Raw genomic sequence first — 24296 nt, forward strand, 5'->3', positions numbered from 1 at the left:
GGAGGGAATAAACCTTTTTGTGCTGCTCATTGCCTATAATACCAATGTAAAGAAGGGGATATGGACAGGAGTGACTTAAAGCACGCCAACAAGAGATGTGGAAAGCTGAATCTGGGAGAAGGATTTCGGAAGATATTACAGAATATTTATGTGGCTGAAGAGGTGCTGTCAATAGTCGGGTGAAGTTGGACATGCATGTGGCCAAATTCAGAACAATGCTGGTTTTAGCAGAAGGAGAAATGTTAAGACTGACCATTGTGTGGTTCTAACCTCTGGAAAAGTCTAAATGATGTAAGATAATGTGGAAATTGGAGAGATAGTAGGTTAGTGATGGAAATCATTAGAGTTAAAGTAACTAGAATCCACTTGGTCATCCGAGCTTCAGCAGATCTGATTGTGATTAGTCAGTATGCCGTTAAGCAATGTATATTTAACAATGATTCAAGCTGCCATTACTTTCACTCAGGTCACTATTTAAGCAGGCAGGGTGTTCTCTTAAATCAATAGAAACTATTTGGATAAACGTTTGAATGGGAGAAATTTCAAGGATTTGCAGAAAGTACAAGGGAGTAGGACTAATTTGACAGTTTTATCAACAAGCCAGCATAGGAATGGTTGGTTAAATGGCCTCCCTCCTCTGTGCTGTCTTATTCTATGATTAATTGTATCAATTTTTTAAAGTACGCGCTTGCTAAAACTCATGTAAAACTAATGTATAGAAGGACAGATGTAAAATGAACCTTGTCAGCTATTCAGGAAAGAAGAGGTTTGTATTTGAATAGAACGTAAATGAGGTAATCTGGGTAATGGCATTGATTGAAAATGACTATACATCTAAAATGGCCACATTGACATGAATGAACATAATGGACATTGACAGAAAATAGCTTCAATTTCTTCTATCTGATTGAATAACTTGTCAGATAATTATTTAAGTGGAATCAACTGTATAGTATTTTCAAGTAATTGCAAATAGACAAGACGGAACTGGTCTGACATTTTCAGTGAAGCAAGCTTCCACATCCCCGAGACCAGTTTTATTATCACTTGAAAACAATGCCGATTTAGCTTCACAGTGTAAAGCAATTGCAAAGTCATTCAAATTGATCTCAGAAAAATAAGATGACATAACAGTGAAATGATGAGGATTAGATTTAACTTGGGCAATAACTCATAATGGGTGGCAGCAGATTGTTTCAAATTCTGTATTCCGATATCTTTTTAAGAATGAAGTACTCCCAATTCCTGATATCATTGTACATTGGGCAGGACTCTCCATTGGGGACACTGTGGGCGGGATGCTTCGTCCCTCCGCACCCGTTTTCTAATGGGGCGCATCCTCGCCGGCAGTGGGATTCTCCATCCCGGCTGCTGACCAATGGAGTATCCCATTGTGGGCATCCCCACGCCGCCGGGAAATCAGCAGGCGTGAGTGGGCTGCTGGTTAAACGGAGGATCCCGCCGATGGAGAATCCAGCCCTATAGTCACTCGCCAGAGCTGAATTGCACGTGATTTGCGCTCACGCTGGGTGCGCAGGATTTGCATTGGGTGGGGGGGTTGCCTTATGATAGACTTTGGGAGCAACTTCCTTAAAGAGGCACACCGTTGGCCCACCACGAGGTCCACTACGTCAGGTACGTGCTTGTCAGGATATGGACCAATTTTCGCCCACGTGACCCCCGGCACAGAGAATCATGCGGAACTGGAGAATATGGTGTCCAGCCCATTAACAGGATGCAAATGGGTCTTATTGTTGGGTTCTTTTGGTTGGAAGTTGAAGAGCATGCTGCACACTGATGAATCATTTCAACTGTTTATAAGTAGATTTACAGTGCCAGATCAGGTAGGGCTGTCAGGGATGTGAGTCAATACTGGTTGGATAAATTTGGTGGGAGAAGTGTGATCAGAGAACTTCCTGAACTTAACAACATGTAACTTGGAGGGCCATTTGCAGGTGGTGGTGTCCTCATGCATCTGCTGTCCTTGATCTTCCAGTCGTGGAGGTGACGTTGAACAACCTTAGTGTGTTACTGCAAAGCATCATGCAGATAGTACACACTGCAGCCACTCTGCAATTGAAGAGAGTGAAGACGAAGGTGCCAAACTAATGGGCTGCTCTGTTTTGATTGATTTGATTTGATTTATTGTCACATGTACCGAAGTACAGCGAAAAGTATTTTTCTGCGGCCGAGGGAACATACACAGTACGTACATAGTAGACAAAAAGAATAATCAACAGAGAACATTGACAAATGGTACATTGACAAAACAGTGATTGGTTACAGTGCGGAACAAGGGGCCAAACAAAACAAATACATGAGCAAGAGCAGCATAGGGCGTCGTGAATAGTGTTCTTACAGGGAACAGATCAGTCCAAGTGGGAGTCGTTGAGGAGTCTTGTAGCTGTCGGAAAGAAGCTGTTCCTGTGTCTGGATATGCGGGTCCTCAGACTTCTGTACCTTCTGCCTGATGGAAGGGTCTGGAAGATGGCATGGCCTGGGTGGGAGGGGTCTCTGATAATCCTGTCTGCCTTCCCGAGGCAGCGGGAGATGTATACAGAACCAATGTGGGGGTGGCAAGCTTGTTTGATGCATTGGGCTGAATTCACCACACTCTGCAGCTTCTTGCGATTTTGGACCGAGCAGTTGCCATACCAGACTGTGATGCAGCCGGATAGGATGCTCTCTATCGCACATCTGAAGAAGTCTGTGAGAGTTGATGCAGACATGCCAAATTTCTTTAGCTTCCATAGGAAGTAGAGACGTTGTTGGGCTTTCTTGACTTGACTGTCTTCAATCGTGCTGAGTTTATTGTCCTTCGGAGCTGGACTCATCCAGGCAAGTGAAGAGCATTCCACCACACGCGTGACATGTGCTTTGTAGATGGCTTTGACGAGTCATAAGGTGGGCTACTCACCACAGAATGCCCTACCGCAGCACTATATAAGTGGTTGGTTCAGTTAAAAATGTGTAAGTTAGGATGCCAGCATTGAGGTTTTGGTGGAGTTCAAGATCATTTGGAATGGAATTCAGAAGTCCGGCAAGGATAGCATTGGAGTAATCACTGGTAATGGTGATGATCCATTGTAGATTTTATTTGGTACATTTCCAGTGGTTTGAAATGTAAAGCAAAATGTATCTGCTTGGCTTGGCTGTGTGCAATTGGGACTGCAACCTGGGTCTCTTGAAGAGGGTGGTGAGGGTGGTGGTGTGAGGCTGAGTAAGGAGGCAGGTGGAGGGTAGGCTAATGAAAGCACTTTTGTCTGTGCAGGACAATAATCCAGAATATGCAGGTATGCAGGAGAGTGCATGAATGGATGGTCGGGTGCCCAACCCCCTGACCCTCTCCCAGTTTGAGGTGGAAGCCCTGGACATGGACTGCGAGTGTGGGGCAGGGTCCACAGATCGTAGAGAGGCATGGATCTCAGAGGAAGGTAACAGTCCAGAGGCTGTTACAGAGACCAGGGGAGTATATAAGAGATTTAGGGTAACGGAATTTTGCTTGAGATGTTCCAACCAAGAGACCTCATTCTCGTCCAATCGCAGTGCCTCACTGAGGCAGCTGTCCATTATCACAACTAACCATAGTGCATGCTCAGTCACGTTGTAATGACATTCACCCCCCACCATCTGGCCTGGGCTTGCGAAATCCTACCAACTGTCCTGGCTTGAGACAATTCACACCTCTTTAATCTGTGATTATCCCTCTCTCCAGTTGCTCCGTTTGGACCTGCAAAGACTCGCATTCAAAGTATCGTCTGGCATCTTTGTCTTTGTCTATATATATGTTTCTGGAACCCACCTCTTCATTCACCTGAGGAAGGAGCAGCGCTCCGAAAGCTAGTGATTCGAAACAAACCTGTTGGACTTTTACCTGGTGTTGTAAGACTTCTTACTCTGTAATGATGTTAACAACTGACACCGTCTCTTCCTCCCTCATATGCGCCATCTTCACAAAGTGCTGCAGAATCAGAGGAGCCTCGCTTGATAGCCAAGGAGGAGCCATGGACAGATGCACCCACGTGGCATCATCTTTCCTTCCAAGCACCAGCGCAGATACAGGCACATCAATGGGCAATAGCACAATGAATCAGATGGGAATGCATAGTGGTAAGGGCACATCGCACTCTCATGAGGAGCAGGGAGTTTCAAACAAACCTTATGCTGGCAGACAAGATGCAGGTCACATGTGTGGGCACCTCTCAGGGCCCTCCAGATGAAGGCAGCAGCTCTTCCATCCCTCTGCCAGTGATCATCACAACTGATGAGAACGCAATGATTGAAGAGTGCCCAGCCATGGCACTTATTGCGCCTGCACCAGCTCTGACACCCAGAGGACAGCAGACAAAGTCATCAAGGCTGACAGGACATCACAGACAGCTGACTGTCTCCAATGCTGCTGCCAGCAGGGACCGGTGTAAGTTAGGGTGCCAGCATTGAAGTTTTGGTGGAGTTCAAGATCATTTGGAATGGAATTCAGAAGTCCGGCAAGGGTAGCATTGGAATAGTCACTGATACTGGTGATGATCCATTGTAGATTTTATTTGGTACATTTCCAGTGGTTTGAAATGTAAAGCAAAATGTATCTGCTTGGCTTGGCTGTTAGCAAGGATGAGGTGTGCCAATTGGGCACTGCAACCTGGGTCTCCTGAAGAGGGTGGTGGTGTGAGGCTGAGTGAGGAGGCAGGTGGAGGGTAGGCTTGGCTGTGTGCAAGGATAAGGTGAGAGCGAGTGAGGATGAGGGGTCACCAAGATGCAGCCATCGCAAGTGGAAGTTTAAGGTGCTTTGAAGACAGGAGGGGTTGTCACGGGTGATAATGGTTTCATTGAGATGTCTGTTCTGTATGATTTGTGTTTCCGGGTGCACCATGTAAATATCTCATTTTGTGTAATGGCCTGAACATGCTTCATGTATTTCAGAGGTGATGGACAAGGGAGTGGTGTGTGACATGGGGTGGGCTTCAAACAGCATTTCAGAGGCCGTAACCTGGCATAAGGATGACAGGATGGCCTCACCAGGAATGATCACTTTCAAGCCATGCCTCGTATGTCTAGCTGGAAGAAGAGAGAATCAAGGACTCCCCGGATTCCCTGCCTCGCATTAGGTTCCTCTTCAGCATCCACCTACTCACCCTGGGGCTCCTCCGGTTCCTCCCCAGCGCAAAGTTTAAAGGCAGCTCCCAGATGCAGCTGGGGACAATGGAGGAGCCAAAGATAGTTAATGGTGGTAGTAGGGAGGCACACCAGTCAGGCGGGAAGGCCAGTTAGGCAGCATGTTCCCATTCCTCCGATGAGTGTCCGCGAGCCCTTATGGAGACGGCAACAGTAATGGAAAACATTCTCATACTGAGGGATGGAAGAAGGCCACCCACCTCACCAAGAAGGCCGGGACGGAGGTGGCAGCTGTCATTAGCAGGCATGACCTTGTCTGGTGCATCTAAATCCTAATGCTGGAAAGGTTCAATGACTTCACCCCTGCCGAGCACAGAAGATCAGAATTGGCATGGTCTAGGAAGGGTGCCCTTTTATTGTTTCAACCAAGCGTGTGGGATTCTAGGGGTGGGATTCTCCACTCCCGCGCCGAAGTGCCCACGCCGTCGTGAACGCCGTCGAGGTTCACGACAGCGCGAAACGGCCCCTATCCAGACCGATTCAGGGTCCGATAATGGGCAAGAATCGGGGCCACGTCATCTACACGTGCCAGGCCTTGTCGCCGCGTAAAGGCGGCGCCGCATACATGACGCGGCCAGCGCCACATAACTGGCGTCACCCGCGCATGCGCGGGTTGGCCGGTGCCAACCCACGCATGCGTGGTTGCTGTCCTCTCCGAGTCCAGCCCGCAAGAAGATGGCAGATGGATCTTGCGGGGCTGCGGAAGGAAGGAGTTCCTCCTTCAGAGAGGACGGCCCGACGATCGGTGGGCACCAATCGCAGGCCATCCCACATATGAGGTACCCCCCGGTGTAGTATCCCCCCTCCCCCCCCGCAGGCCGCCCCCCCAGCGTTCCCGCGCTGTTCCCGACGGCAGCGACCAGGTTTGGACGGCGCCAGGGGGAACCCGCTGTTTTGGCCTGGCCGCTCGGCCCATCCGGGCCTGAGAATAGCGGGGGTGCCAGAGAATCGCCATTTTGGGTGTCTCCGGCCTGCGGCCCACGGAACCCGACGGGGCCGTTCCCGCCGCTTGGGAGAATCGCGGGAGGGCGTTGGACCGGCGTCCCGGGAAATTTTGGCGGCCCAGGCGATTCTCCCAACCGCCGCGGGAGTGGAGAATCTCGCCCTAGGAGTCTCAGACCACACATCTGACCGTGTGCCTCAAGGCTGGAGAGAAGCTCAGGTGTGCAAAGGGGTGGTGGGAACTTTTCACAAGCTGTTTGGGGGGTAATCTGGGGTAGGGGACAACATAATATGTTGCTGGAGGTGGGGAGTTGAGTACTCAATAGAGCTCTGTACTTACTTGCAGGAGAAATGGGGCCACAACAACAAGGAGAGATCTGCCACTGGTGCTGGAACGCCTAACCTGGCAAACCTTACCAGCTACGAACTGGGAACTGGAGCACAAGAACAAGTGGGAAGCGAGGTCATCAGTCACGGAGAGGCTGGTGACTCTGAGGAAGGTAAGAGCCCAGTGAGCTGAAGCGTGACAGGCTGAGAGTGAAAAGAATGCGTGGAAGTCTCATCTCTCATAAGGAATTCAATGCTGCGCCAATCACTAAGGCACTGTGATGCCAATGATACCAATCGCACCGGGCAGTATGTCGTGGAAATTTACCTTGTGTGATATGGCTAATAGTTCGGACTGATTTTTTTTCATTCCTAAGATGAGCCAACCTCCAGAGCAAGCTAGGAGGCTGACGACCCTCCATTGACACCAGGGCAGGCGACCATGGGAGATGCACCCACAGCACATCTTCACACAGCACCAAGCATCAGCACAGGTATTGACATGCCGGTGGGCAATAGCGGTCCGGCTCAGTTGGTAATGTACAGCGGTGAGGGCTCATTATGATCGCTGGAGCAGACGGTGGAGGCAAGGAGAGCCCAGTGACCTGCAGTGAGTGAGACGACTGCTGGAGACCAGGATCATGCAGTCTGAAGCAGATGATGAGCTTCTGGAGTCAGAAATCAGGTGGGACGTGCTGGAAGCCCAGCAGAATGCATGGGCGGCATGCTGATACAGTAGTTAATGCTGCTGTCTCATAGCGGCACGGTCCCGGAATCAATTCCGACCTTGGGTAACTGTGTGGAATTTGCATGTTCTCCCCGTGTCTGCGTGGGTTTCCTCCGGGTACTCCGGTTTCCTCCCACAGTCCAAAGATGTGCAGGTTAGGTGGATTGGCCATGATAACTTGCCTGAGTGTCCAAAAGGTTAGGTGAGGTTATGGGGGTAGGGAGAGGAAGTGGGCCGAGCTATGGTGCTCTTGAAGCGGGTTGGTGCTAACTCGACCTTCTTCACTGCACTGTAGGGATTCTAATTCTCGCCGCCCAAGCCTCCAAATGAACTAAATCCTGCTGTATCCTCTGAGAGTCCTCATCGCTATCTGCAATTCCACCAACCTTTGTGTCGTCCGCAAACTTACTAATCAGACCAGTTACATTTTCCTCCATTTATATATACGACGAACAGGGAAGGTCCCAGCACTGATCCCTGCGGGACAGCACTAGTCACAGCCCTCCAATCAGAAAAGCACCCTTCCATTGCTACTCACTGCCTTCTATGACCTAGCCAGTTCTGTATCTGTCTTGCCAGCTCACCTCTGATCCTACGTGATTACACTTACACCTTTTGTACCAGTCTGCCATGAAGGACCTTGTCAAAGGCCTTACTGAATTCCATATACACAACATCCACTGCCCTACCTGCATCAATCATCTTTGTGACCTCCTCGAAAAACTCGATCAAGTTAGGGAGACACGACCTCCCCTTCACAAAACCATGCTGCCTCTCACTAATACGTCCATTTGCTTCCAGATAGGAGTAGATCCTGTCTCGAAGAATTCTCTCCAGTAATTTCCCTACCACTGAAGTAAGGCTCACCAGCCTGTAGTTCCCTGGATTATCCTTGCTACCCTTCTTAAACAGAGGAACAACATTGGCTATTCTCCAGTCCTCCGGGACATCACCTGAAGACAGTGAGAATCCAAAGATTTCTGTCAAGGCCTCAGCAATTTCCTCTCCAGCCTCCTTCAGTATTCTGGGGTAGATCCCATCAGGCCCTGGGGACTTATCTACCTTAATATTTTTTAAGACACCCAACACCTCGTCTTTTTGGATCTCAATGTGACCCAGGCTATCTACACACCCTTCTACCAATTTCTTCTCTTTGGTGAATACTGATGCAAAGTATTCATTTAGTACCTCGGCCATTTCCTCTGGCTCCACACATAGATTCCCTTGCCTATCCTTCAGTGGACCAACCCTTTCCCTGGCTACCCTCTTGCTTTTTATGTACGTGTAAAAAGCCTTGGGATTTTCCTTAACCCTATTTGCCAATGACCTTTCGTGACCCCTTCTAGCCCTCCTGACTCCTTGTTCCTTCCTCCTTTCCTTATATTCCACACAGGCCTCGTCTGTTCCCAGCTTTCTAGCACTGACAAATGCCTCCTTTTTCTTTTTGACGAGGCCTACAATATCTCTCGTTATCCAAGGTTCCCGAAAATTGCCGTATTTATCCTTCTTCCTCACAGGAACATGCCAGTCCTGAATTCCTTTCAACTGATATTTGAAAGCGTCCCACATGTCAGACGTTGATTTACCCTCAAACATCCACTCCCAATCTATGTTCTTCAGTTCCCGCCTAATATTGTTATAATTAGCCTTCCCCCAAATAGCACATTCACCCGAGGACCACTTTTATCCTTGTCCACCAGCACTTTACAACTTACTGAATTATGGTCACTGTTCCCGAAATGCTCCCCTACTGAAACATCTACCACCTGGCCGTGCTCATTCCCCAATACAGGGTCCAGTACAGCCCCTTCCCTACTTGGACTATCTACATATTGTTTTAAGAAGCCCTCCTGGATGCTCCTTACAAACTCTGCCCCGTCCAAGCCCCTAGCACTAAGTGAGTCCCAGTCAATATTGGGGAAGTTAAAGTCTCCCATTACAACAACTCTGTTGCTTTTACTCCTTTCCAAAATCTGTCTACCTATCTGCTCCTCTATCTCCTGCTGGCTGTAGTAAACCCCCAACATTGAGACTGCACCCTTCTTATTCCTGATCTCTACCCATATAGCCTCGCTGCCCTCTGAGGTGTCCTCCTGCAGTACAGCTGTGATATTCTCCCTAACCAGTAGCGCAACTCCTCCACCCCTTTTACATCCCCCTCTATCCTGCCTGAAACATCTAAATCCTGGAATGTTTAGCTGCCAATCCTGTCCTTCCCTCAACCAGGTCTGTGTAATGGCAACAACATCATAGTTCCAACTACTAATCCAAGCTCTAAGTTCATCTGCCTTACCAGTTATACTTCTTCCATTAAAACAAATGCACTTCAGGCCACCAGTCCCGCTGTTTCCAGCAACATCTCCCAGACTGCTCTTCCTCAGAGCCATAGTGGCCTTATTTCCGAGTTCTCCCTCAAGTTTTTCATCTTCTGACCTATTGCTCCGGTACCCACCCCCCTGCCATACTAGTTTAAACCCTCCCGTATGACACTAGCAAACCTTGTGGCCAGGATATTTATGTCTCTCCAGTTTAGATGCAACCCGTCCTTCTTATACAGGTCACACCTGCCCTGGAAGAGCTCCCAGTGGTCCAGATAACTGAAACTCTCCCTCCTACACCAGCTGTTTAGCCACGTGTTTAGCTGCTCTATCTTCCTATTTCTAGCCTCACTGGCACGTGGCACAGGGAGTAATCCTGAGGTCACAACCCTTGAGGTCCTGTCTTTTAACTTTCTGCCTAGCTCCCTGAACTCCTGCTGCAGGACCTCATCCCCCTTCCTATGTCGTTAGTACCAATATGTCCCACGACCTCTGCCTGTTTGCCCACCCCCTTCAGGATGCCCGCTACCCGTACTGAGACATCCTGGACCCTGGTAGCAGGGAGACAACATACCATCCTGGAGTCTCTTTCACGTCCACAGAAGCGCCTATCTGTGCCCCTGACTATAGAGCCCCCTATGACTATTGCTCTTCTGACCCTCCCTGCTGAACATCAGAGCCAGCCGTGGTGCCACTGCTCAGGCTGCTGCTGTTTTCCCCTGATAGGCTAGTCTCCCCGACAGTATCCATAGGGGTATACCTGTTCGAGAGGGGGACAGCCACAGAGGATTCCTGCACTGAGTGCCTGCTCCTTCTGGTGGTCACCCATCTCTCTTCCTGCAGCCTGGGTGTGACCACATCTATAAAACTGCTATTTATGACACTTGCCGCCACCGGCATGCTCCTAAGTGCTGCTCCAACCGAACCATGCGGTCTGTGAGGAGTTCCAGTTGGGTGCACTTTCTGCAGATGAAGCCATCTGGGACGCTGGAAGTCTCCCAGATCTGCCACTTTTCACAGTCAGAGCACTGCGCCCCTCTAATTGACATTGCGTTAATTAATTAGTAAATTAACTTTAAAAATAATTTTTTTTTAAAGTTACTGTTAACTATATGTTTCCTAGCACTAGATTTCTACTATAAATGTAAATGCTAAATACTGTACTCTCCGGTCTCTGGCTCAGATACCCCTCTAAATTATGATTAAGTAATTAATTAATTATGTTTAATTAGTTTAACAATGTTTAATTTTTAAATTTAATGCAGATTCCCTACCAGCCAATCAGGTCACAGCTTTCCTGTGACGGGACTTTTCAGTCCCCCCCCCCCCAGTCGGATCACTCAGAATAGCAGAATATCTATCACTTAGCTGTTCCCAAGCTGCTTCCCGGCTCTCTTTCTCTCTTGCCCGCTCCTGAAAATGAAGGCCGCTGGAACCTGGGGGTAAGACTTTATATCACCTACCTTCCCAGGGTGCTCCCTGGTTTTCTCTCTGCTTCCTGGAATGCACTCTGGATCTCTCCCTGCAGATTACCAGTAACAAAGCCAAACGAAGGAAACAGAACAAAAAGGGAAACAACAGCTCTTCCCACTCCACGCCGAATTACCACACTGCCCAAATTATCAAGTTCCAATTCCCACTCTGGTTGTGTCTCACTCACTCAGGATGTGTCTCCTTAACCTGCGCAAAGATGTTTCCTTATCTGAGGCAGGTGCAGCAGCATAAGCGTCTCCGTGGTCCACATGTTCACCAGAGAGTGAGAGAGAGAGAGAGAGGAATTGTGAAGAGGGACCCTTTCTCTGACGGATATTGCTGGGCTCCCCAGAGCAGCCCAAGCATCCAAACTTCATCTTGTGTAAGCCAGTGGTCCTCTCCACCACCCTCCTTGCAGAGACATGGCAGCGATTGTATCTCTCCTCTGTGTCTGCATTCGGGCACCTGAGATGCATCATGAGCCAACTTTTCAAAGAGTACCCCTTGGGGCAGCACGGTAGCACAAGTGGATAGCACTGTGGCTTCATAGCGCCAGGGTCCCAGGTTTGATTCTCCGCTGGGTCACTGTCTGTGCGGAGTCTGCACGTTCTCCCCGTGTCTGCGTGGGTTTCCTCTGGGTGCTCCGGTTTCCTCCCACAGTCCAAGACGTATAGGTTGGGTGGATTGGCCATGCTAAATTGCCCTTAGTGACCAAAAAGGTTAGGAGGGTTATTGGGTTACGGGGATAGGGTGGAAGTGAGGGCTTAAGTGGGTCGGTGCAGACTCGATGGGCCGAATAGCCTCCTTCTGCACCGTATGTTCTATGTCTATGTCACCAATCAACCATCTGTCGAGGCGAGTTGGAACTGTCAACAGCCTTGACACTTGAGTGGCATGGTGTGCAGGCATCGTGCCAGCTGCCAGAGTACCTTGAACAGACCTGTAGAATCTGTGTCCTTGGTCACAAAAGATCTGAACATTCATGGAGTAAAAGTCCTTCCTGTTGACAAAGGCATCCAGCTGGCTGGCTAGCACCTTGATTGCCACATGGATGGAATCAATGGCACCCTGGATGTGGGGGAACATTGAAATTGCCGCAAAGCCTCTGGCCCGCTCAGCCTGGCTGGCCTGATCAATCCTGCCACCCGCCTGAACAGAGCATCAATCACCAGCTTGACGCAGCTGTGTGAAGCTGACTGGGAGAATCTGCAAAGACCACCCACTGAACCCTGGAAGGCTCCGGAGGCATAAATGTTAAGTGCCATTGTGACCTTGAGAGCCACGGGCATTGGGTGTCCACCAACAAATTTGGAGGTTATCTAAGGCCCAATCATCTGTCAGATGGTTGTGACTGCTTCCCTTGAAAGCCGTGGCCTCCTGTGGCACTGCATCTCGGTTATGTCAAGGTTGTCAGTTCACTGCCTGTACACCCTGGCAACTGGGTTGTGGTGCTTTCAGCAGAGATGTCTTCCTTGCCCTCCCTGCTGACCCTGAACGCCCTGTGCTTGTGTCTCTGCTCTAAGGTGATACATGCGACCACTTGGCCTCTTCTCTCTGAGTCCCCTATCCTCTTCGTCAGGGGAGGTCCTCCCTACTGAGTACACTATACCCTGCTGCAGAGATGCAAATGGGGCTTACCCATGCATGACAGAGGTCTTCTGTCTGTCCCTCACTTTTATTTTCTGTTAATCATACACCACGGGCGGGATTCTCCGACCCCCGCCGGGTCGGAGAATCGCCGGGGGGCGGCGGGAATCTCGCCCTCGCCGGCCGCCGAATTCTCCGACACCAGAGATTCAGCGGGGGCGGGAATCACGGGTCGGCGCCCCCCCCCGCCGATATTCCGGCCCACGATGGGCCGAAGTCCCGCTGCTTCTATGCCGGTCCCGCCGGCGTAAATTGAACCAGGTCCCTTACCGGCAGGGACCTGGTGGCACAGGCGGGCTCCGGGATCCTGGGGGGTGCACGGGGTGATCTGGTCCTGGGGGGTGCTCCCATGGTGGCTTGGCCCGCGACCGGGGCCCACCGATCCGCGGATGGGCTTGTGCCGTGGCGGCACTCTTTTCCTACGCGCCGACCATCATTCTCCGCCATGGCCGATGCGTAGGTGAACCCCCCCCCCCCTGCGCTTGCGCGGGGATGATGTCAGCAGCCGCTGACGCTCCCGCGCGTGCGCGGATGCACGCTGGCCGGCGGAGTCCCTTTTCCACGGCTGGCGTGGCGCCAAAGGCTTTCCACGCCAGCCGGGAGGGCGCCAACCGCACCGGTGCGGGCCTAGCCCCTAAAGGTGCGGAGGATTCCGCACCTTTGGGGCGGCCCGACGCCGGAGTGGTTCATGCCACTCCGTCCCGTCGGGACCCCCCGCCCCGCCAGATAGGGGAGAATCCCGCCCAATATTGCTAACCTGCACTCTTACCTCTTCCTTTAAATTGGGTTTTCTAGTTTCCCCAGCAACTACTGGACACCCCCCACCCCGTCCCTATTTAATTTAAAGCCCTATCTACAGCCCTAGTTACGCAATTCACTCAGACTCTGATCCATGATTCAGATGAAAGCCGTCCCTTCAGGACAGGTCCCCTCTTCCCCAGTACTGGTGCCAATGTCCCATGAATTCACAGCCATCTCCCCTACACCAATCTTTGAGCCACACAGGTACCTCTTTAATCTTATTGATCCTGTGCCAATTAGCTCATGGCTCAGGTAGTAATCCAGAGATTATGACATTTTTGGTTCTGCTTTTTAAGTTGGTTCCCAGCTGTTCATATCTATGTTGTTTCTTTCTCTTTCTAGTTTATATCCGATTCCCTTTTGAAGGTTACTTTTTGAATCTGTGTCCACTATGTCATCAGGCAGCGCATTCCAAACCCTAATCATTTGTTGCATAAAAATAGAATGTCCATGTGACTAGTTATTTTGTCAATCACTTTGAACCTGTACCCTCTGGTTATCAACCCTTCAGTCATTGAAATCTTATCGACTATATCTAATCCTTTATGGTTTTGAACAATGTCTATCAAATCTCCTGTAGGCCTTCTCTGCTCTAAGGAATACAAAGATGTGCAGGTTAGGTGGATTGGCCATGCTAAAATGTCCCTTATTGTCCAAAGGTTAAGTGGAGTTACAGAGATAGGGTGGAGCCTAAGAAGGATGTTCTTTCGGAGGGTGAATGTAGAATCGATGGCCTCTTTCTGCACTGTAGGGATTCCATGATTTTAAGGTTCTAGCCTCAACCTTTTCAGTCTATGCATGTAACCCTCCGTTCTGGAGCAATCCAGCAAATGCCCACGATGCCCTCTCCGAGCCTTCACATCCTTCCTGAGGAGTGGTGCTCAGAATTGGACGCAACCATTTCAATCGGTGGGGACAAACTAGTGTTTGATATGGCTTTAGCATAACGCCCTGGCATTTACACAGTGTGCCTTTCTTTATAAATCTCAGAAACACATTCGCTTTCCTTGCAATCTTCAAAGATTTGTGCACAAACACACCCATGTCTCTTTCTCTTCTTGAACTCCCTTTAAAATTGTGCCATTTAGCCTGTATTGTCTGACCTCATTTAATTGTCACTTCTTTCTTTTAGTTACTGGCATTTCCCTAGTGATAGTTTGCAGCAGCTTTTAGGTGTTGCAGAAAGAAAGAGGAAACAGCTCCACAGCACGTTAATGTACCTTTGTAATCCGCTACATTTATAATAATAATCTTTATTAGCGTCACAAGTAGGCTTACATTAACACTGCAATGACGTTACTTTTTGCCAAAAGTGTCCTCAGCCAGCTCATGTACAGAGAATGGTCGACTGGAAAGGAGGAACCTGAATTCCTGGGTCAAGTTCAGCATGAGGAAGGTCATGTACACATGCCACATGTTTCACTGTCCCAGTCACTCCTCTATTTTAGCTTTTCCCATGTTGCGTGGGGTCGCCAAGGCACCAGGTCATCACCTTCATTTCTTTGTGGGATTTGGTGGGTGCTTTTCCAGCCAGATGCCCTTCCTGCCGCTAACCCTCTCGGGGCTGGGGACTGCCACCGATCCATTCTGACTTGCCTGCACAGTGGCTGAGTTAGCCTATATTTTCAGCCTTAGTCATGGACTAGTGCACAAGACAGAAAATAAAGAGAGGGCAAAATTGCAATGTCCTTGAAATTAGCTTTGAAATATGATCCAAAATTATGGGTCCAGATCTTCTGGGGCGCGATCCAACGGCTTTGTTGCGCCCAACTTGGGATGTGCCGAGGCCGCTAAATCTCTGTCACGCGATTTGCGATGCTCATTACGCCTCGTGAGGCCTAATAATATCTCACAAAGTGCCGCGATCTGGATCTCGGCCTCAGTGGGCATAATCCAGATTTGCATATTCAACTGAGTGGTTAGTTTCACTTGAATATGTCTGTGCCAGAGTGGCCCAAGGCGCAGGAACTAACGGCCCCGCCTCGGAGATCCTGAGCAGACGCTGTTTAGAACTGGTTTCCACAGATGTGGACCAGTTGTATTGGCACTTGTGGGGGGGAGGGGGGAGTCTCCCAGGCGATCTGGGGCCATCGGGTCATTGGGCTCGGGACAGGGTGGAACTCTGGCACTCGCAATGCCAGCCTGGTACCCTGGCAGTGCCATCTGGGTGCCATGGCAGTGCCACCAGTGTGCCCCCGGAGGTACTGCCAGGCTGGCAAGGGCACTGTCAGGGTGCCAGGTTGACAATGCCAAGGTGCTTAGGTGGCATCTTGCCCATGCCGGAAATTGGGCGCAGAGTGCCCTGCCCTTATGAGGTGGGGTGCGGGGGGACTCAATGACCCCCTAATCGGAAAGTAGGGGAGTTGAGGAGGTCCGTAGGCTGCAGTGGGGGGTCCAGAGCTGAGCTCATTCATGCAGGAAATTAGTCTGAGTGCAGCCTTGGCAGGGGTTCCTCGCCAAGGCCCAAAAATGAAGCAGAGTCCCATTTAATAGCAGCGCCGTTCTCGGCACTGTAAGGGCTGGGAAATACCTCGCTAAATTCGCCCAAAGCAGGACTCTGTTTCATTTCCATTAAATCACGTCCTTAGTCTCCATATAGTTGGTGACCAGATGACCCTGGAAGTTTCACTGTTGGATCGCTCAGAAGTCGCAACACAAGGGGCAAAATTATCCCGAAACGGCGCGATGTCCGCCGAATGGCGCCCAAAAAGGCGCAAATCAGACGGGCATCGCGCCGCCCCAAAGGTGCGGAATCCTCCGCATCTTTGGGGGCCGAGCCCCAACCTTGAGGGGCTAGGTCGGCGCCGGACGAATTTCCGCCCTGCCAGCTGGCGGGAAAGGCCTTTGGTGCCCCACCAGCTGGCGCGGAAATGACATCTCCGGTCGGCGCATGCGCGGGGAGCGTTAGCGGCCGCTGACGGCATTCCCGCGCATGCGCATTGGAGGGAGTCTCTTCTGCCTCCGCCATGGTGGAGACCGTGGCGGAGGCGGAAGGGAAAGAGTGCCCCCACGGCACAGGCCCGCCCGCGGATCGGTGGGCCCCGATCGCAGGCCAGGCCACCGTGGTGGCACCCCCCGGGGCCAGATCGCCCCGCGCCCCCCCCCAGGACCCCGGAGCCCGCCCGCGCCGCCTTGTCCCGCCGGTAAGGTAGGTGGTTTAATTTACGCCGGCGGAACAGGCATTTTAGCGGCGGGACTTCGGCCCATCCGGGCCGGAGAATCGAGCGGGGTTGAAATTAAAGTTTCCGACGTAGATCTGAAGATCTGGGCCATGAAATTCAAGTGAGGAAATTAATTCTTGAAATTAACTTTGAAATGGGGTCCAAATGTATGGGGCGGGATTCTCCGTCCCGCCAAACCCGTTTTCTGGCGCGGCCTGCCCAAGCCGGCAGCGAGATCATCCGTCTCGGCAGCCGGCCAATGGGGTTTCCCATTGTGGCCACTTGCCATCGAGAAATCCACAGGCGTGAGTGCGCTGCCGGCGAAGTGGAGGATTGCGCCGATGGAGAATCCCGCCCATGATATTTGAGGAAGAAAAATATGACATTAAATCTATTAACTTAATGAGACAACGTTAGTCCTACTTTCTGAGATCTCACCTCCATATCTTGTCAACTGACTGAGAGGAAACCTGCTAGTAACTGTGTTGATGAGGCTCGTCATTATGTTAGAATTATGCATTGCCCAGCAGCAAGTTGAAATATAGCTAATAAATTGACATAATCTGACAGGGTGAAATCATCTCATTACAGACTTGCTGTCTTTACATTATTCCAGTTGGGGCCTGACATGAATTATTATGAAATGTTTCAACTTATTATTCCCACATTTCAAAAGACCCGCCAGTGATCTGCATTCATTGCAATACTTTTTAGCTAACACATCCAGTTTAATAGTTGGGTGTAAAAGGTAACAAATTTGACTGCAGTTATGCCTCAAAGACAGAAAACTCACAAACATTCCACCTTTAATTATGACAGAGTTAATTTTTATTAAGAACACAACAGAAGTAAATGTTACCCATTTTGCAATCGCCTTACGGGAATCAAGAGATGTTTCATTGGTCTACATGAGATTAAACATGGATTGTTGTATAGTTCCTGTCAAAATGTCAGGCTCTCCAATTATCGGCATTGACCTGTATTAAAAGCCCTGGTTTACAACATGTGTAGAATTCATGAGACTGAGGCGATGACTCAAACATGTGCACCTGATGTCCACTAGTTTACAGTTCTGCTGACTGTGAGACAATTGATGGTCATCTACAGTTAAATGCACCAACATGGGAGCTTCTGACCATAAATATGTGCAAATATAGGTCTAATGGAACCTGTTATAATCCTTAAACATGTGAAAGACATTGCACATAATATCGTGAGCCCTTTGATACTGCTGTAGAGAAAACTAACTTCTGTATCCATTAATCACTCCATATGATCTCCCCAGACCTTCAGGCCATCAATAAATGATTCCACATTGAAGACACAGAGTGTCATGGAAGCCTCCTGCTTTTGGAAAATCTCTACCAATGTACATGAATCATAGAATCAGGAATAGTTAAAGCATAGAATGAGATCTTTCAGCCCATCATGTATGTGCCAGCTCTCTGCTGGAGCAATTGCCCCAGGGACACTTAACAACCTTTTTCCTTGTAGCCCGGCAAAAGATTTTCCTTTTCAGATAATGGGCTGGATTTTACTGGGCAATGTGTTCTCTGCCCCCACCAAGGCAAAAAACTGAGTGCCCATCCACGTGAAATATATTTGTGGGGCATGACTTGGTTCAGGGCGAGAATTTGCCGTTCCCATCTGGAGAGGAAGACCCGCATTAGAGAGCTGCAGGCCAATGAGGTTGGCTAGTAGCTCTGTAATCCTAGTCAGTTGGAATGGTGGCTACTACTGGGACCTACAGCCAGAACCTAAAGAAGAGGAGATGATGGAGGCCAGGCGGAAGGTAAGTCTGGGTTATCTGTGAGGCCTGGCTGGCCGGCTCCAACAAGGCAAGTGAGGGCATAGGTTAGGGTTAAGGGTAGGGTTCATGGGGATTTGTTACCTTTGGGAATTGTCCAGTGGGTCCCCAAAGGAGGAGTCCCAACCCACCTTCCCCAACACCAGCCTGCCCAGTAAGATCTGTCAGTCTACCCACATGGCATGGCATCCCCCTGCCACAGGTAAAATATGGGCGGTGCAAAAGGACGTTTAAGTAGGGCCTCAATAAGCCCAAGGACATGCAAGCTGCCCAATTCCCCCCCCCCCCCCCCCCCCACCCACGTCCCTCAAGAAATGGGAGATAGGTTGATGATGTGCAGGTGGAGAGGAAGGTGGCGGGCAGATCATGGGTTGCATTTGACTCCACTCTCCCCTCTGCCGCCTTTCCCCAAGCCCTGCGTCCTATATTGGAGGGGGTGGGGGGGAGGGCGGAAAATCCAATTAATTCAATGATCCAATTCCCTTTTGAAAGTCTCAGTTGACCCTGCACATTCTCAGGTAGCTTTTTCTCCTGTCACCATTGCTTCTTTTGCCAATTGCCTTAAATCTGTGCCCCCTCATTCTTGTTCCTTCCACCAATGTGAACAACTTCTCCCTATCATATCTCTCCAGACCCCTCATGATTTTGAATATCTCTACCAAATCTTCTCTCAGCCTTCTCTTCTTCAAGAAGAACAGTCACAATTTCTCCAATCTTTCCACATAATTGTAGGTCCTCATCCCTGTAATAATTCTCATAAATCTTCTCTGCACCCTCTTGAATGCCTTTTTTCCTTCCTAAAGTATGCTTTGCTGAACTGCAGTTCCCACTCACGGTGGCCTTGTGAAGTTCTGCACTATCCAACTCATAGTTCACTATCATTGTGTGAAGGAATCAATTATTCCTAGGACAGCATGGTGGCACAGTGGTTAACACTTCTGCCTCACAGCACCAGGGACCTGGGTTTGATTCTGGTCACTGTCTGTGTGGAGCTTGCACGTTCTTCCTCTGTCTACGTGGGTTTCCTCCGGGTGCTCCGGTTTCCCCCCACAGTCCAAAGATGTACGGGTTAGGTGGATTGACCATGCTAAATTGCCCCTTGGTGTCCAAGGATGTGCAGGTTAGGTTATGGGGTTGCGGAGATAGGACGGGTGGATGGGTGAGTGGACATGTGTCAAATGTTCTTTCGAAGGGTCAAAAATTCTTATGGTCTTTTTTTCTCTAAGAAAAACAGTCCTAACTTCTCCAATCCATCTTCGGAACTGCACTTCCTCATCCCTTGAACCATATTTGTGAACCTTTACTGCAACTTCCCAATTGCGAGACAATATACATCCTTCTTAAAGTGCGTAGCTTAACACAATTCTCGAGCTGAGATTGAACTGGTGACTTATCCAAGTTCAATACAATTTCCTTGCACTTATATTCTATGTCCCTCGTAATAAAGACTAGGATACTGTATGCTTTATTAACCACCCTCTCAAAGAACAAAGAACAAAGAAATGTACAGCACAGGAACAGGCCCTTCGGCCCTCCAAGCCCGTGCCGACCATACTGCCCGACTAAACTACAATCTTCTACACTTCCTGGGTCCGTATCCTTCTATTCCCATCCTATTCATATATTTGTCAAGATGCCCCTTAAATGTCCCTATCGTCCCTGCTTCCACTACCTCCTCCGGTAGTGAGTTCCAGGCACCCACTACCCTCTGCGTAAAAAACTTGCCTCGTACATCTACTCTAAACTTTGCCCCTCTCACCTTAAACCTATGCCCCCTAGTAATTGACCCCTCTACCCTGGGGAAAAGCCTCTGACTATCCACTCTGTCTATGCCCCTCATAATTTTGTATACCTCTATCAGGTCGCCCCTCAACCTCCTTCGTTCCAGTGAGAACAAACCGAGTTTATTCAATCGCTCCTCATAGCTTATGCCCTCCATACCAGGCAACATTCTGGTAAGTCTCTTCTGCACCCTCTCTAAAGCCTCCACATCCTTCTGGTAGTGTGGCGACCAGAATTGAACACTATACTCTCAAACTGTCTTGCCATCTTCAATTACTTATACATATATACACCCAGGTCCCTCTGCTCCTGCACTGTCTTCAGAGTTGTATCTTTTATTTTATATTGTATTTTCATGTTATTCTTAGCAAAATGAATCACTTCAAGCTTCTCTATATTGAATTTCATCGGCCACCTGTTCAGCAATTCCACCATCTTGTCTATATCCTTTTCAAGTTCTACAGTTCTTTGAGCCCGGTCTCTATTATAGCCACAGCATCATATTTCCACATGGAAATCTGCGCCTGTAACTCACCAATCTTAATCACCACACTCTGTGCATTCACATCATGCTCAGTAACTCTACCTATGAACTTATTATTCCCTATTCTCGTGCTATCTAATTGTCCCAGTATTGTGTGCACCTTGGTATTCCTCTATGATATTATCTCCTGTTCTCCCTCTCATGCCAAGTTAGCTTAAACTGCAAGGAATACTGTCACATCCTATTCAGCCTGCCCGGCAGTCTGTGCAGTTCCGATTTCCTATAGAGTAGATCCCAATGCCCCAGGAGCATAAAGACATCCCTTGTGCACCAAACCCCCAGCCATATATTCATATGTCTTATCCTCCTATTTATGCGCTCACTTGCACGTGACACTGGGAGTAATCTGGAGATTACTATTTTGAGGTCTTGCTTGCAAATGTTCTACCTAGCTCCTTAAATTCATACAGCAGGACCACATCCCTATTTTTAATTTTGTCATTAGCACCGATGTGGACCACAACTGTTGACTGTTCATCCTCCCCTCTCAGGATGCTCTGCCACTGCTCAAAGACATTATTGACCCTAGCACCAGGGAGGCAATACACCATCCTGAATTCACATCTGCTGCCATTGAATGGTTATTTAGTCCTCGAACTATTGAGGTTTCTCTTGCTATTGTTCTTCCAGTCTTCCTTGTATCCATTGAACAGCTGAGCTACCTGTGAACGTAGCTCTGGTTGAACTTCCTAGATTGTTAGCCTCATTATTTAGAACTGAATACTGGTTAGAGAGAGGGATGCAATTGGTGGAGTCCTGATTTACGTGCTTGTTTCTTTTTGATTGTCTGCTGTTCACAAATTCCCTCTCTCCCTGCATGTTCGAATGCAGGGTGACCACATCTATAAATGTTTTATCCACATAGCTCTCAGCCTCCCAGATGTATCGCAGTGATGCCAGCTGCTGCTCAAGTTCTGAAACATAGAGCTCAAGACACTGCAACTATCGACACTTCCTGCATGTATGGTTATCGAGGACACAGGAAGCATCCTCGTGGTTCCCACATTTTACAGGATGTCCACTCTCGTGGTTGAAGCAGCCCTGCCATTTCTCAATTTATTAACTGATAACCTCATTACTGTGAATACACCTTATTACTGTAATATACTTAACCTCATTACTGTGAATACACCTTATTACTGTAATAAACTTTACCAGTGCTAATACAGCTTTACCAATAGTAATAAAACTTATTATTAATAAACCTTACAAATGCTGTTAAACCTAACCAACATTTGGTACACTTTACTGGGATAATAAACTTCACCTAATAATAAAAGTTAAGAATCACTGGTTACTCATGTGTTACTAATAGTTAATAATTTAAACATGGTTTAAATTCAAAGTTATTTGGACTCAGTTTCTGAGTAGTGATGCTCGTAAGTCAATTGCTTTGTAGTTTACTGTGATGTTACTGTTCACTTTTTTCACACGCGGGGAACTCCTGGATTTCTTTCTGCCTTTCTCCTGAAAGCATTGATCTGAGGAAGGAGCAGTGCTCCGAAAGCTAGTGATTCGAAACAAATCTGTTGGACTTTAACCTGGTGTTGTAAGACTACTTACTGTGCTCACCCCAGTCCAACGCCAGCATCTCCACATCATTTCTCCTGAAAGTAAGTGGTGTAGGCGTTGCTCCTCGGGTTGTGTTTAACCGCTCCCGGCTCTGTCTCTCCCACTGATCTGCTCCTCTCTCCCGAAGGTAAGTGATATAGGCCTTGCTCCTCAGGCTGTGTTCATCCACTCTCGGCTCTGTCTCTCCCACTGTCTGTTCCTCTCTCCCGAAGGTAAGTGGTGTAGGCCTTGCTCCTCGGGCTGCATATCCTCTCCCAGCTCTATATCTCTCACTGGTCTGCTCCTCACTCAGCCTCTCTCCAGAAGGTAAGTCACCTAGGTGAGCTAGTGGTGTGGACAAAGCTTATGTCTCTGTGGAGTTTGGGGAAGCAGTAACATGGGGCCATTAGCAGAGATGGCCAAATCAGAGATTCTACGTGTGTAGAAATTTCTTTGAGCATGGTAATAACTGCAACTGAGATGGGCCTGTGTAGCTATTTGACCTGGATTCAGTGAGAGCAATAATCCACAAGGATAAGAAAGTACTTTATCCTTAAAAACATAATGAAGTATCATAAGACATTCCTACGGTTGGGATGGGTAGGATGATGAGTGGCTACTTATGGTCTAGCAACAAATGCAGGACTTTAGATATATTGGATTATAAACATTTGGCAATTTAAAGGTTAACAGCATGGGGTTAGAGTGTGTTTGATTGCAGTAGTCATGTTTTTAAAAAGAATCTTGTTTTGCAAGGCCAGAAAGCTTTTAGGATCCTGAGTTGAAATTGACCAGAGTAATATGTTCTCAGCCTGGGAGGTGATGTCATTGCACTTTGACAAAACTTTCTGAGGTGAGTTCTAATCTGGCTACCATTTTAGACCACAAGTAATGTATTTTGCTCCCAGTACGATAGTTAATAATGTTTAATAGTATTTAAAGCATAGCAGACTTGTCTGCGGACAAAGGGAAAGCACAAAGAAACCAGTTGAAACAGAAATTTGAAGAGATCCAGCCAAAGTCTGCAGTGGATTCTAACCAGAGCAAAATCTGTGCTGGAAAACAAATACTAATCCATACCATTGGGATGTGAGATGGATTGAGAGTTGCATGTATTTTTTCTTTCTTGGGATTGTTCAATTGAGAATAGAGATAGCAATTAAGGGTATTGTATTTACTGCATTGAGCAGTATTGTTTAAGGTGTAATTACAAGCTATTTTGGGGCAATATGGTAATGAGTTTAATATTGTGTTAATAATAAAGTTTTATTTTAAAATACCAAATCCCTATTTCTTCATGCAATTACTCCTGGAGTGAAGTATTCTTTCCGCACAGTTTTATAAAATAAAATAAAATATTGGGGTTTTGGTGCAGTATCCTCGCCACTGTTGAGGTCTGGTCTGGGATGATAATAGCATTTATGATTAAGTGTAAGGCCCGTGACCTGGACACATCATACATAACACCATTCAACTCTGGCATCATGCTCCTTGGTCCATGAATGAGAATATTGTGTCTATGGCAGAGAACTCCGTTCCAGCCTTCGAAAATGCCAGTCATGGTACGTGGACAGATCTTGGGTGCTGAGGCAATTCCAAAAGGTAAGTGATTAAAACAGCGGCAGCTAAAAGGCGTGATAAATGTGGTGAACAATTTTGACTCCTTGTCTAATGGGAGTTGTCACTACTGACATCAGATTTACTTAGAACTGAGCCCCGTGCAAGCTTTGCCAAGCTTTCATCTACTGATGCCATGGGATGGGTCTCTTGTGAGGTTCATTACAAATGTGAAGTGAGCCGTTAGGTTTGGTTACAGGCACCATGCCTGAACAGCAAGTAGTGGGGTGCGTTACCGGAAATATCACTCCCTGGTAAAATGTGGAGTCAATCCCTGCACTCACCTTTTTCAAGAGAGGGCAGGTGACCTTTCATGGGGTAAATAAGTGCACAAGCACTTTTAATGTCATGTGGTAAGCTGCATAGAGCTTCCCGAGACGCATAAACAATTTTGGAAATTCCCTTTTGAATTTATCCTGTTTCAGCT

Source organism: Scyliorhinus torazame, chromosome 2 (genome assembly GCF_047496885.1).
Source record: "Scyliorhinus torazame isolate Kashiwa2021f chromosome 2, sScyTor2.1, whole genome shotgun sequence".
Taxonomy (NCBI): Eukaryota; Metazoa; Chordata; class Chondrichthyes; order Carcharhiniformes; family Scyliorhinidae; genus Scyliorhinus; species Scyliorhinus torazame.